The 13,851-nt window shown below is 47.4% G+C and overlaps 1 protein-coding gene across 3 annotated transcripts in view; it reads right to left on the minus strand.

Annotated features, from left to right (window-relative positions):
• Positions 1 to 13,851, minus strand: part of LOC105286893 (nephrin) — a 261,816-nt gene that overhangs the window by 48,416 nt on the left and 199,549 nt on the right. The gene's annotated exons all lie outside the window — the stretch shown is intronic.

A 13,851-nucleotide genomic window follows, 5' to 3' on the forward strand; every position in this document is an offset into this window, starting at 1 on the left:
TCGGTGATATATTTAATTGGAAGCAAAGCGCGTCATATAAAAAAGTCCTGTCGCAGTGACCCCGTTTGTCGCGCGGATATGCATTTGCGTCGTTTCGAAATATTATTTTATACGCGTAATTTTATAACGATCATATGTACTCACGATATAAATGAATAGACTCAATGTATATTTTTAAATTTCTCTGAAAATCGTCACACTCTCATACAAGTGCAGTTACATCCAGAAATCGCATTTGAAATTCCTACCCTACCCTCTTTTCAGTCTCGTTGCCCGTTTCGTGTTACGGGGGGGACCGATCGGGGGTTAATTCTGCTGCTTCGAGCGTGTTTTGCCGTCGTGTCGCAAAACGACGCGCAAAAATCACGAGTCCAGCTGTATGCTCGAGGTGTTAATTAAGAATGTACTGGCCAGCCGGTCGTTCTCCGCACTCGGGCGATCGCTTTTATGCGGAAGCCACGTTGCCGCCACCATCCAGACGCCTCACCGCAGATCGCTCCGCAGTACGATCCTCCCTCACATATCTCACCCCCGGGACATTGAGAGCATCGAATTTGCGGAAATACCACGAGTGCCTCGCCTGGTACCAGATTCAGCCACGCGTAGCGATAGAACGGATGGTGAATCGAGGGATACGGGGTCGGGATCTGGCGAGGGAGAAATAGCGGCGTGGGAGGGTAGCGGATGGTCGCGCGAAGGGTTGGAGTGCGCGGCGAAGGGCGTCGGCGGACGCGGAGGTACGGCGGGAGGCTGCCGGTGTACATTCCTCCGGTGTATTACGAGCCGGTACACCCGCCAGCTGGCAAAGCGTGTACCGCGCCGCGCGATCGCATGCTCTCCCATATGCCGGACCGAACAACAACGACCCTCCACCACCCCTGCCGGTACTTCCGCGGACTATCCGGCGCATTCCCCCGCTAGTTGCATCTAAACTGCACACGTAATATGTCGGCGTGTAACACGTGTACGTGCGCGTGTGTAAACGCGCATTCGGCATGATGCTCCCTCGGCAAAGGTGGAGGATGGAAGTTGGCCGAAACGACGGGGAGAAGTTGACGCTACGCAATGGCGCGCCCGTGCCAGTGATAAAGTGAGAAACCACCCCTGTTCTCTCTCTTTCTCTTCCCGTAAGCACGATCGCGAGCGAGAGATCGAGCTTTCAAACAGCCGGCTGCCAGACCGGACCGGCAGAAACGATTACTCGTACAGCCACGGTGCGCCACCGTGCCTGGAAATTGCAGCGCGCGTGGCACGTCGTTCGAAAGTTAGAGGGTTCCGTAAGAGTGCACGAGCGCATCGAACACCGTAGGTTGGGGAGAGAGGATAACGCATACTATCCTCCTTCCAGTTAGCCGGAAGTATCCGTGCACACACAGCGCCAGTTTTGGGAATGTCGGAAATCGTCGAGAAAGACCTTTTAACAGCGCATACGATTCCCTTTACTTCAAGCAACGCATTTATTGCGAGCAATTGAGTATGCTTGGTACCACATCCAAGGGATGATGGTTCTTTCCAAGAATATTAAAATTGCTAGGACAACAGGAATATTCTTTCAGGGAAAAGTTGAATGGTGAGATGATTATTACGTTTAATTGAGCGTTTTTATTCCTGAATTCGACGTAAGGCTAAATGCTCGACAATCGGTGTCGCAACATATTACGACGTCGTGTTAACGGTGTTGTTTGTGATACAGCAAGGTATAACAGATTAGTGGTCGGACGTCCACATCGAGACATGGTTATGCCTGTCAGAAGCCAAGGCGACCAATTATGGTGCAACGTCTCTGTGTTCCCTATTAGAATGTATTACATAATGTTTCCAGTTGCGCGTATACTCCGCGCAATTATGTAAGAAAGTTGACGGAGAATTTGAAATGTGCATCAATAAAATAGAAAGCGTTGCAACTTCTTGGCAAAAAGCAACCGAAAGTATTCGCACCGAGGCGAAACAAACTTTGCATTGCTTTGAATACTTCCGTTTCCGAGCTCGAGGTATGAATATTTATTCAGAACGATATTAATTGTAATGTTAGCAATTTTTATCTTCAACTTTTGAGATCGGGTTAATAAAGTCATACTGAAAATTCTGAAAAAATAAGATCCTGATTTGCCACAGAGATAAGTACACTTCGCAATTAAAATCTTCATTGCTTAGAAATGAGGCTCCATTGTGCCTTTCGGATTGTCGGATACGTGTACATGCTGCATGTACTTCGGAATAAGAAATCGGTATATTAATGGAAGCGACGTGATAGCCTACGCTACCGCATAGCGTGCGATTATAGGTACGGTATAAAGAGGCGTATATTACGACATACCGAGTGTTTTATAACGCGTCACGCACGATCGTTTACCCCTCTAATAATTTACATTGGATTTATTCTTGTTCCTACATTCTCTATTCTCTCAGTTTTTGTTTTTACTTTGCTTTTGACTTTAGCATATAATCTTATCATCAAATGTAGATCTCTGACATATGAATAAGTTTCGTTTAATAGTTAAATAATTACAATTAATAATTTTCTTCGTATTTATAGCATTATAAAGCAAGATAATTGCTGATATTAGATCATGAGAATTTAGCACCGCAAAAATCTTACAAGATGTGGTCCAAGACAGCATTTTTCAAGCAGTCTTAACATTTTTCATTCGAATTTACAACAGTATCCTTTTTTCTTCCTTTCCTTTTCTTTGTGGAAGGTCTCCATCGTTAGAACAGTAAATTGATTTTCGAGATATCTAAAGTTGATGGTGCAGACGCGCTATCGACTTTCCGGATGAAGTTTGGACGCTTTGCCGGGGGGAAGAACACGTTACACAAAAATGCGCGACTATTTAATGCCTATAAATTTACCATAGCGCAGCAAAGGAAGTTCCGCCGACGGAGAGTGGAGTCTGTTTGTGCGCGGCATTTCCGAAACTACCCTGAAAGTTTTAAGCTATCGTAGGGAGGGGTGGTTCGCAATGGTACGGCACAGTGGCGGGCTAGGACGGGCTGTAGCTACGGCGCTTCATCGTAAATTCCTACAAATGCTGTAACAGGTCGGCGCACTACGACGGCCGACGCTCGTTCGTCGTTATTACGGCGCTGTACGTCGTTATGAATTTTATGATTCTGCGCCATAAGTAATGCAGGAATTTATAATCTTATGTTGCATATAGCACCGTGGGCTTTTGCAAAAATTGCGTCGGCCCGCTCGTGCGATGCATTTGCAGATTTTTACACTACTAAATGATCGCAAGTACTCGCGTTGCTTGATGCTAATGAGTCTGTTTGAGCGAATCACGGAGCTTATTGCATTGCAAAGCGAATATGCTTTGTGACTAAATATTTTTTAACTCGCAGACATTTGCGGATTTCGAAATTCCGTGCTGCAAGTTTGACTCGGAGAAATTAAAATGAAATTGATCACACAAGATCTTTCTTTATTATCTTAAAAAAAAGTAGTTAATTTATATTTGTGATATTGTAATTCGTAAGAGCATCAACGAGATCCTTCTTCTTACTTGCGTAAGATGAAATAATAAACACACGTATTATAATAATATCCTAGGCCGACAGATCTTCCATAAGAAAATCCTGAAACCTTCGTTCAAAATTACGCGCGTCAATCCTGCTAAATTAGTATTATATTCCGTGTCATAGATATCCCACACGCCGCGATTCAGCAGAGCGATTCCATCAAAGCCGCTGATCCCATCCGGGGGTATTAAACGGAAATCGTCGACAGATGCGTCCGGCCGGTTAGTTTGCAGACTCGCGCGGATTAATAACCGAAGACCCTCGAGTTAATTAGCGCCCCGGCTTAATACGAAATGTCACGGCACGTGTTGCGATAACTCGCGGCTCCGGCTGGCGTTTGCAGTCGGTCGGAAGCCCGCTTTCTCTCTTCTCTCTCGCACCCCTTTTCTGTCTCTCTCTCTCTCTCTTCCACCCTCTCTGTACAGGTTTGCGACGTGCGCGCCGATTCTGTACGCACCGCACCGCTCGGACATCGGACGTGACAATCGTGCATTCCCGGTGCGTGGCTCGTGGTGCATAAAGGACGTGGTGGGCTGCCGTCCGTTGTGCCCGCACACCGGAAGCCAATCCGATAGAATGCGCGGACAATGAGGAGGGCTCCTCTGCCGGAGGAAACTGGGCACTGCACCGTCGGCTTCGACGCGCCCCATTGATTGGCACGCGCACGTACAACCGGCTCCCTTTGTGCCCTACCTTGCCTTGCGCGGGGTGCATTCACCTTGGTCATATTACGGTTTAATTGAAGTTGATGCCGGCCGCGCATAAAGGCCCGGGACGATATATCGCGACCGAGGATCTTGGGAAATGTAATTCGCGAGATTAAAGTGAAATACAGATCAAAGGCTGTTAATTATTTTTAGTGCCGAACATGTCCCAAATTGTCGCACTCTTCCTGCGCCTCATTCATGCGCGTATATAGGTACTATATGTTACACTTGAGCTGAAATTCGGAGGACGCAGGTGCAGCTTTCGAAATCTTTTGTGGAATGTCTTGGAAGGCTTGTATGTAACAAAAAACAGATTATATTTTTTATCCATATATTTTTAATACCAAGTATTATGGGATTAAATATTACGCACATATATTATTGAGAATATTCATTTGGCATGACTGTCGTTCAATATTTCAATATCTCGAAAATCCGGTGAAACTGAGAATTTAGTGAATCACTTTATTATTAATAGTTACGATACCATTCCAAAAATACGATCGTCTTCGATTATTCGAGTAACTCGATTCCGAAAGTTAAAAACGTCTTCAATTATAATGATAGGCTAATGCTGATGCACGTTAAATTCGGAACAGAATGCGATAAAGAGGAATAACGTTGAAGCTCGCTGAAGCTTAGACACATATTAATCTCTCCATAATTTGTCTCTGCTTCGCGTCGTTTGCGAGCGACGCGAACCCTTTCGGAACGAGCAGAGCAGCCGTTCCAGAATTCGAATCATTATTCTCGGACGTCCCTTTGGTGAGCTCGTAAAAATTGATCCTTATCGCGGGAACCGCGCGCTACCGGATATTCAATTAAGGCCGCTCAAACGCTCATACCCGCCGATATATGGCCCGCCTAGATGCACCGTTGGTGCACAGACAGTCGGGTCTATCCCCGGCTCAACCCCCGTTGCACCCCATTGCACCGCGCCGCATCGCGCCACATGCACGCATGCCGCCGCACACAACTTGCGTCTCTTATCGATTTCGCGATATCGGCGGCGCGTTCACCCTCGCCGGTCTATGGCAATTTCCGCGCTCTCGTATCCATTTGAATAGCTAGGATAACTTCGGGAGCTAACGTCGACGGCGAGAGTATATTACTCGCGCGCGCGAGATCGGTATTCTGGCACTCTCTCGGTCGAACTACTTCCGATCGAGGCTGTTGGGTGCGGGACGGGCCCGCGGGAGTGTCGGGGGAGGTTGGGGAAAGGGGTGAGTGGGTGGGCCTTGGAATTCATCGACTGCCGAGGCGCGTTAAGCGTATCGCTTCCGTTCATCTGGAAACAGCCCCGATATAAATCGAGGCCATTTCTGCCGAAATGAACTCGTTGCGCTCTAAATTCCATACATATTTCTCGCGCGTTTCCTACGGGGTTTCATATTTTTGCGAAATCACTCGATTAAGTATAGTGTCCGCCTGCGCTTTCGTCACAGGTACCGCGGGGAGAGGAGAACGCCGCGGATAATCGTGCGTCAGGAAGTTCGCCGAGGGTAATTTGTCGCGCGCGAATTACACCGCGCGATTTCCGGGAGAAAGAGATGACGCAATCCGGAGAACGTAAGTCGTAATAGATAAGAGCGACGCGACCGAGTCCGAGAAAATACTGATCGGATTTAATTCAACATCAGTCAACGCGCAGTCAATAGGAATTGTGCCCGTATAGAAAAATTAATAGGGTCTTAAAAAGTCCTGATTAATTTTCCTCAATATTAATATGGCCCTATAATGGTATGTAACAAATATTTTTTCGGGACCTTATAAGGAAATAATAAAAAATATTGTTTTAATCATCTGTCCTTATAGTCATTATAATATCTAATCGGGCCACGATGTGGCAATGATAGGGCATCCCTTTTTAGGACATCCCTATTTATTCCTTATAGGGGCCTTTACTTTCTTATTAGGCCCTAACAATTTTCTGCACGGGTGTGAGCTACGGCACTTCTCATATTGCGCTATTAAAGAAACATTTCGTCGTGAAAATTTTCCAGGAGCATGTAAGAGTATCAATTCGCAGGCGCACTAAAATCTGTCGGACATGCAAGCGTGCGGCGGCCGTCGTCGCGATATAGGCGCTACTCATGATGCTAATCTCGTAAAAGTAGAAGCATAAAGGCCGCTTTTAGGCACATTGATGTTTAAGTACCTTGCATGCCGCGCGCCTGACCCGATGTTAACGATGCCGCACTAAATTTTAATTGCCTCGACGCTCGGCCAGATTAAACGCTTCGATTTTTCTCCGGATTTTCGCGAAATGAAAGGAGGACGCTGAGGTGCGGCAGCGTCGCTGTTTCCTCGACGTCGGCGAGTACGTCGAGAAATTTCAATTAAACTAGTTGGACGGCACCATTGGAAAACCTGCGACGCTGCTTTCGATCGGGGGGTTCCTATCGATTTCGGCTACGTGCAGCCTCCGACCAATCGCGCTCGTTGTTGTGCGAGCACCTGAACCGAATTACGTTACAAGGCACGCGGCGGATTCATCGCGACTCCTAATGAGAGGATTCAAGTCAATTACGCACTTTAGCGGAAAACGCAATTTTTTAACGCTGCTTGTCAAAGCATCACGAATGTTTGGCGCGCAAGTCCGGCTGTTGCTCGCAATGTAACTTCTTTCCGCGATTTACGTTACACGTAGTGGAAAGGAAGCGAGGGATCCCGCACGCGCATAAACTATGTAGCACCGTGGTCTCTTCAGGACAATTTCGAGCATTCGTGTGTCGTCGGAGTGTCGTGTAGTAGCGTCAGGAATTTTGCAGGCATTGCCGTTAACGTCACCAACACCCGCCAACCATTACCACCACCGTGTCACTGGCGGCAGTAGCAGCAACAGCAGTAGGAACGTCACTCCTCTCTCTTTCGGGCAACCGCGGTGAGTCGAGGGAGCGATTTGCATATTCATTAAACACCCGCGGAGCCTACATATAGGCGCAACTTCGCACTTCCCGTTCCTCTACTGCACCGAGTACTTTTGCGACCGTTCGTAGGTGTTGCCCGGGGCGAGGAGGCGGCAGAAGACGCGTAGCAGCATCCCGACGAGGGTGTAGGGTGTTCTCTCGCTGGCAGCAGCCGAAGAGCTGCTCGTCGCGCGGTAAGAACGCGCACCGAAGAACCAGGCGTCTGTCGTTAACGAGCGAAATTTAAGACGTATTTGCATCCGGACCGTTAGCGCTTGGCGCAAGTTGATAACGACTCGGTCCGCGGGCGATGCAGACGGTCCCAACTCGAGACCGTTTGGGTCTTGAAGCTGTAACGGTGTATGATATACATATTCGCGCATTCGCGCACTGCCGCGCTGCCAAGCGTGCACCAAGTAAGAACGAGGTTCCTATCTCTCCGCTCGTACGACCTGACGCTGCAAGAGCGGTTCCACGCCTTTCCAGCGGGGGATCGTTCGGTCCTGTTGGTAATTAATTCGGGGGTTTGCTGTACGTATCGCGTTTCTCTCCGTCGGGGGTAAGTTCGAAAATGGAAGCGAAAGAGCGGGCTGCGCCAAATGGGGAACAACGAGGTGCGAGGGAACGGTGAGACGAGGAAGGGGTTGAAAGAGAAAGAGGGAGAGAGAGGATGAGAGAAGAAGAGTCGATTTTCTAGCCGTAAGAGTTCTGCCAGGGCGGTAGTCGGCGAGCACCAGCGCCGAATTATGCATTTTCTTGTCGTCCCGTCGAATAAGAGCCAACTGAATATTAATGCCACCGATGTAATAGTTTGTAAACTAGGTCTCCGGCTGTTAGGAGGATCGTCGTTCGCGTCGTTAGTGCGCATAAATGTGAGACCGTGAGCGTCGTGCCGTCGACCATGGAATACGACGTCGCGGTGAATGACTGATACCCTCGAATCCCAGAACCGTTAAGGAAATGGATGGTTGGGATAGACGCGGGAAACTTTCTTTCCAATCTTCGGGTAGAATCGTCTATAAACTACAAAATAAGAAATTTTAGAAATTTTAATGGTGCTATAAATACATATATACATATATATATATATGTGACGACTATATGTATACCTGGACGTAGTCGTTATATTGTGGCGATAAATTTATGTGACGTACCGGGAATAAGATTGGAAATTGCCTGCTGCATATAGGAAAGGATTTTATGTTTTCCCAACACGGTTTCCCGCTTTCTTCTCCCACCTACATCTGTTTAAATTTTAAAAGTGGGCGATGCTTCTCTTTTATAACAGACAAGCGCAACGATACGCGGACTGGTAAAAAAGTCAAAATCGTTTGGGTTATATTTGCCGCGATTCGCGTGGCAGTCGCGACTATTTTCTACCCGCCTTCCTCGATATCGAGAATTTCCCACCGAAGATACGCGCGCGCGCGGAAATCGTTTCGCCGTGAGAGGCTTCGGAACACCGGCGGGCGTCGTCGTCGAATCCAAGTAGCTGCGGCCCGCTGAATTGAAAGGAATTGGAAACTATTAAGTTTACTACTTTACTTTGCCGCTTCGGGAATGTAACTCGCCGCGTAATGTCGATGTATGGCTCGAGTTATCGCGACATTGTTACGACAGTTTCAACAAGCTGAGACGACGACGACCGAGAACGGGCTCTTCCCCGTCCGGTAATGCACGGCACAATTGCGAAGGGTCTGCATCTCCCGTGCATTACGGTTCATAAGATAATAAGAGTCTCCATTCGACACGCGGACGCTTGCTGATGTCGTAAGCAGTTGCCCGATAACGTTCAACCACGTTTCCGATCATGAGCAACCGTAGCTTCTCATTTGCAATCCCATTTCCTATACCCCCGCATTATCCCTCTCACGTTCTCCCGTTGCCTCTTCTTCTTCGTCCGTTCGCCGAGTTCCAATGTACTCTCTCACGTTTCGCTTCTGTCGGCGCCGACAGCCGAACAATCTATACAGCGCGACGCCCATTATTCATACCTATTTCTGCATCACCGCTTTCCATCTTGCAAATGACTCTCTACTTTCCGACGACGCATCCACGCCTTTCTTCCTCGGCTCCTTTCGTTTCTGCTCACGTTCGGAAAGCCCCGATTATTGTTTGGCAAAGAACGAAGTGATCATGCGACGCGCTTACATTCGCAGCAGAAATCTGCGGTAAGCAATTTAAAATTAATATTTCAGGGTTGCCCGACGCCCCGCAGAGACTCGTCGGATTGCGAGAAAAATGTGGACAGAAAGTTTCGATACCATTGTATATTATAAGGAATTATAGTAATATCGCAGAAAAGTGTGTTTCTCGAATTAAAATGTGTTATATCAATATCGTTACATTTAAAGCAAATTAATTTTCATACAATTGTATGATGCGCGTATTATCAACATGCACCCGCTCGCCCGTGTGTGTTTTTAGATTGCACTCTCTATACCGCACGAGAGGCGGACTTTACGGTAAAATTGGTGTTTGTAGTTAGTGCCATTGCCAACGCGCCATGCTGCATAATAATAATAATAATAGCGTATTCGCGTGGTTTGTATTGTGCTTTCGGACAGGCATTATTACATCTATGCTCTCTACGAGTGGCCGACGTTATTACGTTACCATGACGTAAAAGAGAGTCCTTGTTTCACCCGAGTTACGTATATGACAAACGATTTGTTTTATATGTCGCGTATATTTATTTGCGAGTAATTAATGTGCCGTACGTATGTAGCGACTCGGATACATTACGCGTCGACCGTTTGCTCTTTATTTTTCATTATTTAATTTCGGAGGGGCAAATCACTAACCTACGCGTAGTGACTCCACAAATGTATTACGTTAACGGAATTATTCCTTTTGCACCATGCATCACAGTAAATGCATTTTGCGCGCGGTATCAGACCACGTTCGATAGATTTGTAAAATGCAGGAGCTTTCCCTCTCGGGTCCGTTTACAGAATAAATGGCCGCGTATAAACTCCAACACTCCACATTTGAGAAAGAAATAGACTAAAATTATTTAAACATTGCTTTTTAAACTCCCCTTTAAGAAGCATATTTCACTCATACCATTGCCAACGTCAGATTCTTTGCCAATCTACTCACGCAGATTTACTTTTCCTTACGACAAACGAAGCCAGCCCGCGTTCTCTGCAACGACGGATAAGGAAAATCCCAGCCGTCTCCTAAAAAAGAATCCTCCATCGGCGAGAATTCGTCCGTCAAATGTAGAGACTGATGTAGGAGTAGTAAGGTATGAGGTCGAATTTTCGCGAGCAGTTTGGCCTACGTCAGTCACGTTTTCCTGGTCGAGACGGACCTGGTTATGCGGCACGCTGCCGTGGAAACCACAAGGGCGGGCCGCACTTCGCGCGCGTCGTAAACGAGCGGAAACTTTCCGAATTATCGCGTACATACCGCGTGTATGTATGTGTACGTGTTTCTTCGGAGCTTTCGGGAAGCTCGTAACACTCTCGTGTGCACGCCCTATGGAGTTGTGGGGGCGAGCACCGTCAGTAGAAGGATCTTCAACTATCGCCATCTCTCCACCCCACGTTGTCCTCGAGGACGATCGTTAAGCCGCCACTCTCCGGCCACATTAACACGTCGACTTCGGTCCCGCCATCAACCCGCGGATCCACGGCGAGTTGACGTTCCTTGGACCCGTCCTCGCCGCTGAGAACACTCGTAATCCTCGACAACGAGCGGTGAAACCGTGATTAACCCTTCATTGCTGTCTGCAGACCGGTTCGTAGATTGGAATTACTCTCCCTGCTTCTTGAATTTCTTCTTCTTCTCCTTTTCTCTCCTTCTCTCGCTCTTTCCCTCTCTGTCTCTCTCTTTTTATTAATAATCTTGCAACTTATGTATCATAGGAGTAATCACGAGCTGTATATAAGTACGTACGTATGTAACGTCTCGGAGTCTGAAGCTGACAATTTTCGGGAGCTTGAGGCAGGAGCATGAAATCCAGTAAGAAAATATTAAGGAGAATTTCCTCTTCTTAGCTCGCGCAATATAACTCCTTTCAAAAAATGAGAGATACACTTTTTTGGACTAAATTATTCTCCAGGATTTCGTAATAATTATGGATAAAAAGTTTCAGCTTTACTAAGTAATTAATTGCTTATTAAGTAATTATTTGATTCCAATTATCTTTACAGTGATTTTTATAATTTTTGTGTAAGTTTTTATACAAAGTTTATGTACTTTGGTAAAAGATTACTAGTCTAATTTATCTGACTTCTCCTACTAAATCTATCGCCATGCGATTTCCTTTCTCTTTGTCTTCCTTCAATTCCTCGTCTTCTTTTTTTCTGTCTCTCTCTCTCGTTCTCTCTCTCGCACGCGCGTCAGATAGATATTAATAACCTGGAAATTGGAGCGCTGCATTAACCATGTTAACTGGTAATGAAGCGTAGATATTTCATGGATCGAGAAACAATAGTGCAATAGCGAGCTCCGACTGCTTGTACTGATGTTATCGCTCAAATTAAACAGATTTCTCTGTTTGCATCATCAATAAATATTAACCTTTCGGCTAGGCGTAGATAGTCGTTAGTTGGAAATATCTGTTATCTTTCCTGATATTGTTGTTTCATCTGCATTACTGATTAAGCTTCGATCACCGGAATTATTGTCATATCAAATATTGACGCATAATAATTCACTTTTTAATGTATGCATTATTATACGTATTATATTTGATATAAATGATAAGTATTAATAAGCACTCGAGGACACTCAATATCTCTTTCCTGATTGATTTTCGTTTTTTCGTTTGATTGATATAAATATGAATTGGCACGTGATCCGTTGGGAGCTCGCGAAACCGGAGTAGCGTCTATCGCGCGATACATTTCCGCTGCAAAATAACCACTTCAGTTTCCGATCGATTCGCTCCATCGAAATATAACTGCGGCATATTCGAAATAATCGGTTTGCGCGGGACTCTAATTTATATTAATAGCGGATCTGCAGCCCAAGCCGCTGGTTGTTGCCGTTGAGCCTGCGAACCGGCGTTCACCTCGCGGCGATACCTGTTGCCGGAAAATGCGCGCGTTCATTTAGACGACGCAGGAAATTAGCCCGAATTATCCGGAAGCAACAGCTGCTAGGAATGAGGCGCAAAAGGGTGCGATTACTCGTCGCCGTGACCAACAGCCGCGATAGTTATGATTCCGGTCCGACGTCTTCTCCCCGAAGTTCGCGATTATTCAGAGTCCAAGGCGGCGAGAAGGCGCCTCGAGAAGAAACGAACAAGGAGGAGGCACGAGAGGAGCTAGCCCTTTTGATCGTGCCGGGTACACCGAGCCTTTAATTCCGAATGCGAATGGAAGGGGACGCGGAGTAAGCTGGTAACTTTTTCCCTCTCTCTCGCTCCTCGTCCCTCGATCTTGTTCTCCACCCGCTTGCGCGCTTCCCTAATACGATGGCTGGTAATTAACTCGCGAATTGCGGGACCGTGGCGCGCGGAAACTTTCGCGGTTCCAAGTCGACTCAAGGACCACGGGTTTATAACTACTGGGGAGGAGGAGAAGGAGGACTGACGGAGAACGCATTAAAGACCCACAGGTGTGCGTGATTGAACGCCAACGCGAATGTGGCCGGAAAATGATGTCGGTCGTACGATGTAAACTTTTCTTTCGGATTGTGTCGATTATACACGCGCGGAGAAATTAATCGTTCAACGCTCAGGGTGCGCCGAGTCCTCGCCGCAAATTATACGACGGAGCAGACGTATCCGAAGGAGGGTCGCTTCATCCCTCGACTGATGCAAATGAGATAGAATTCGGTCTCATCCCGCTCGAGTGCTGATGACGACAAATACGAATCGTTAAATCGTTTCCTCGTCGATTTTCTCGCTGTAATCGTGGGGAAGATGACGCGTGGCTCCTCTCAATGATGCGGTTTTCGCTAAACGATCGATAGTGCGATAGCGGTGTGTTATGCCATCACCTTTTCGTTCGCTTTGTACTCGAGAGTCGCCGCGGGAAGATTTCTTTTCACGCGTGATATCGCTCTCGCTTAAGAATTTCACGACGGAACGTTACTGGACGGAAAAGCCATTGTCGCGGAACCTCACCGCGGGAAGAATACTTCGGAGTGCACTGAGCCGGAAGATCCAAATGCGGTCCTCGTGCTTCCAAATGCGACCCGCGCGCGAATTAACCGTTTACGCCGCGGGTTTCGTGTTCGGATCAGTAACAACGTCCCGGTCATGGCATTAAATTTTTATCGCGTTGTAAGCTGCATTCGTGCAGCACTTTCACCCCCGTCTGCGACGAGGGGCGACGAGCTCGGAAGTATGACTGAAATTTCGCCGAGCCTTTAGCTCGGTCGTTTGCGGAAGTTTGTAATACCGATCCGTCGATCTTTGGGGGTGCTCGCTCGCGACATATCTCAGGCTAGAATTTCGCTTTAAAGAGGACCGGCGTCGGCGGAGTTGGTAACGTCGACAACGGTGACGGCGGTGGCGGTGCAGGTGCAGGCAATGGATGGCGGCGCGAGGAGAGGGTGGCGCGAGAAAGGGGTGGAGAAGCCAGTCGTAACAAACAAGGCGTACCGTAGAGACAAGAGCATTGTCCCTCGGCTATATGCAACTAACCCACGGTATAATGTACACCCCCTGCCTCCCCCGCCATCCTCCTGTCCTTCTTGGCGGCGCGGGGGTGCATCTACCACCTTGACTCGCAGCTCTACTACAGATTCAGGCG

This window comes from Ooceraea biroi, chromosome 14, assembly GCF_003672135.1.
Source record: "Ooceraea biroi isolate clonal line C1 chromosome 14, Obir_v5.4, whole genome shotgun sequence".
Classification (NCBI taxonomy): Eukaryota; Metazoa; Arthropoda; class Insecta; order Hymenoptera; family Formicidae; genus Ooceraea; species Ooceraea biroi.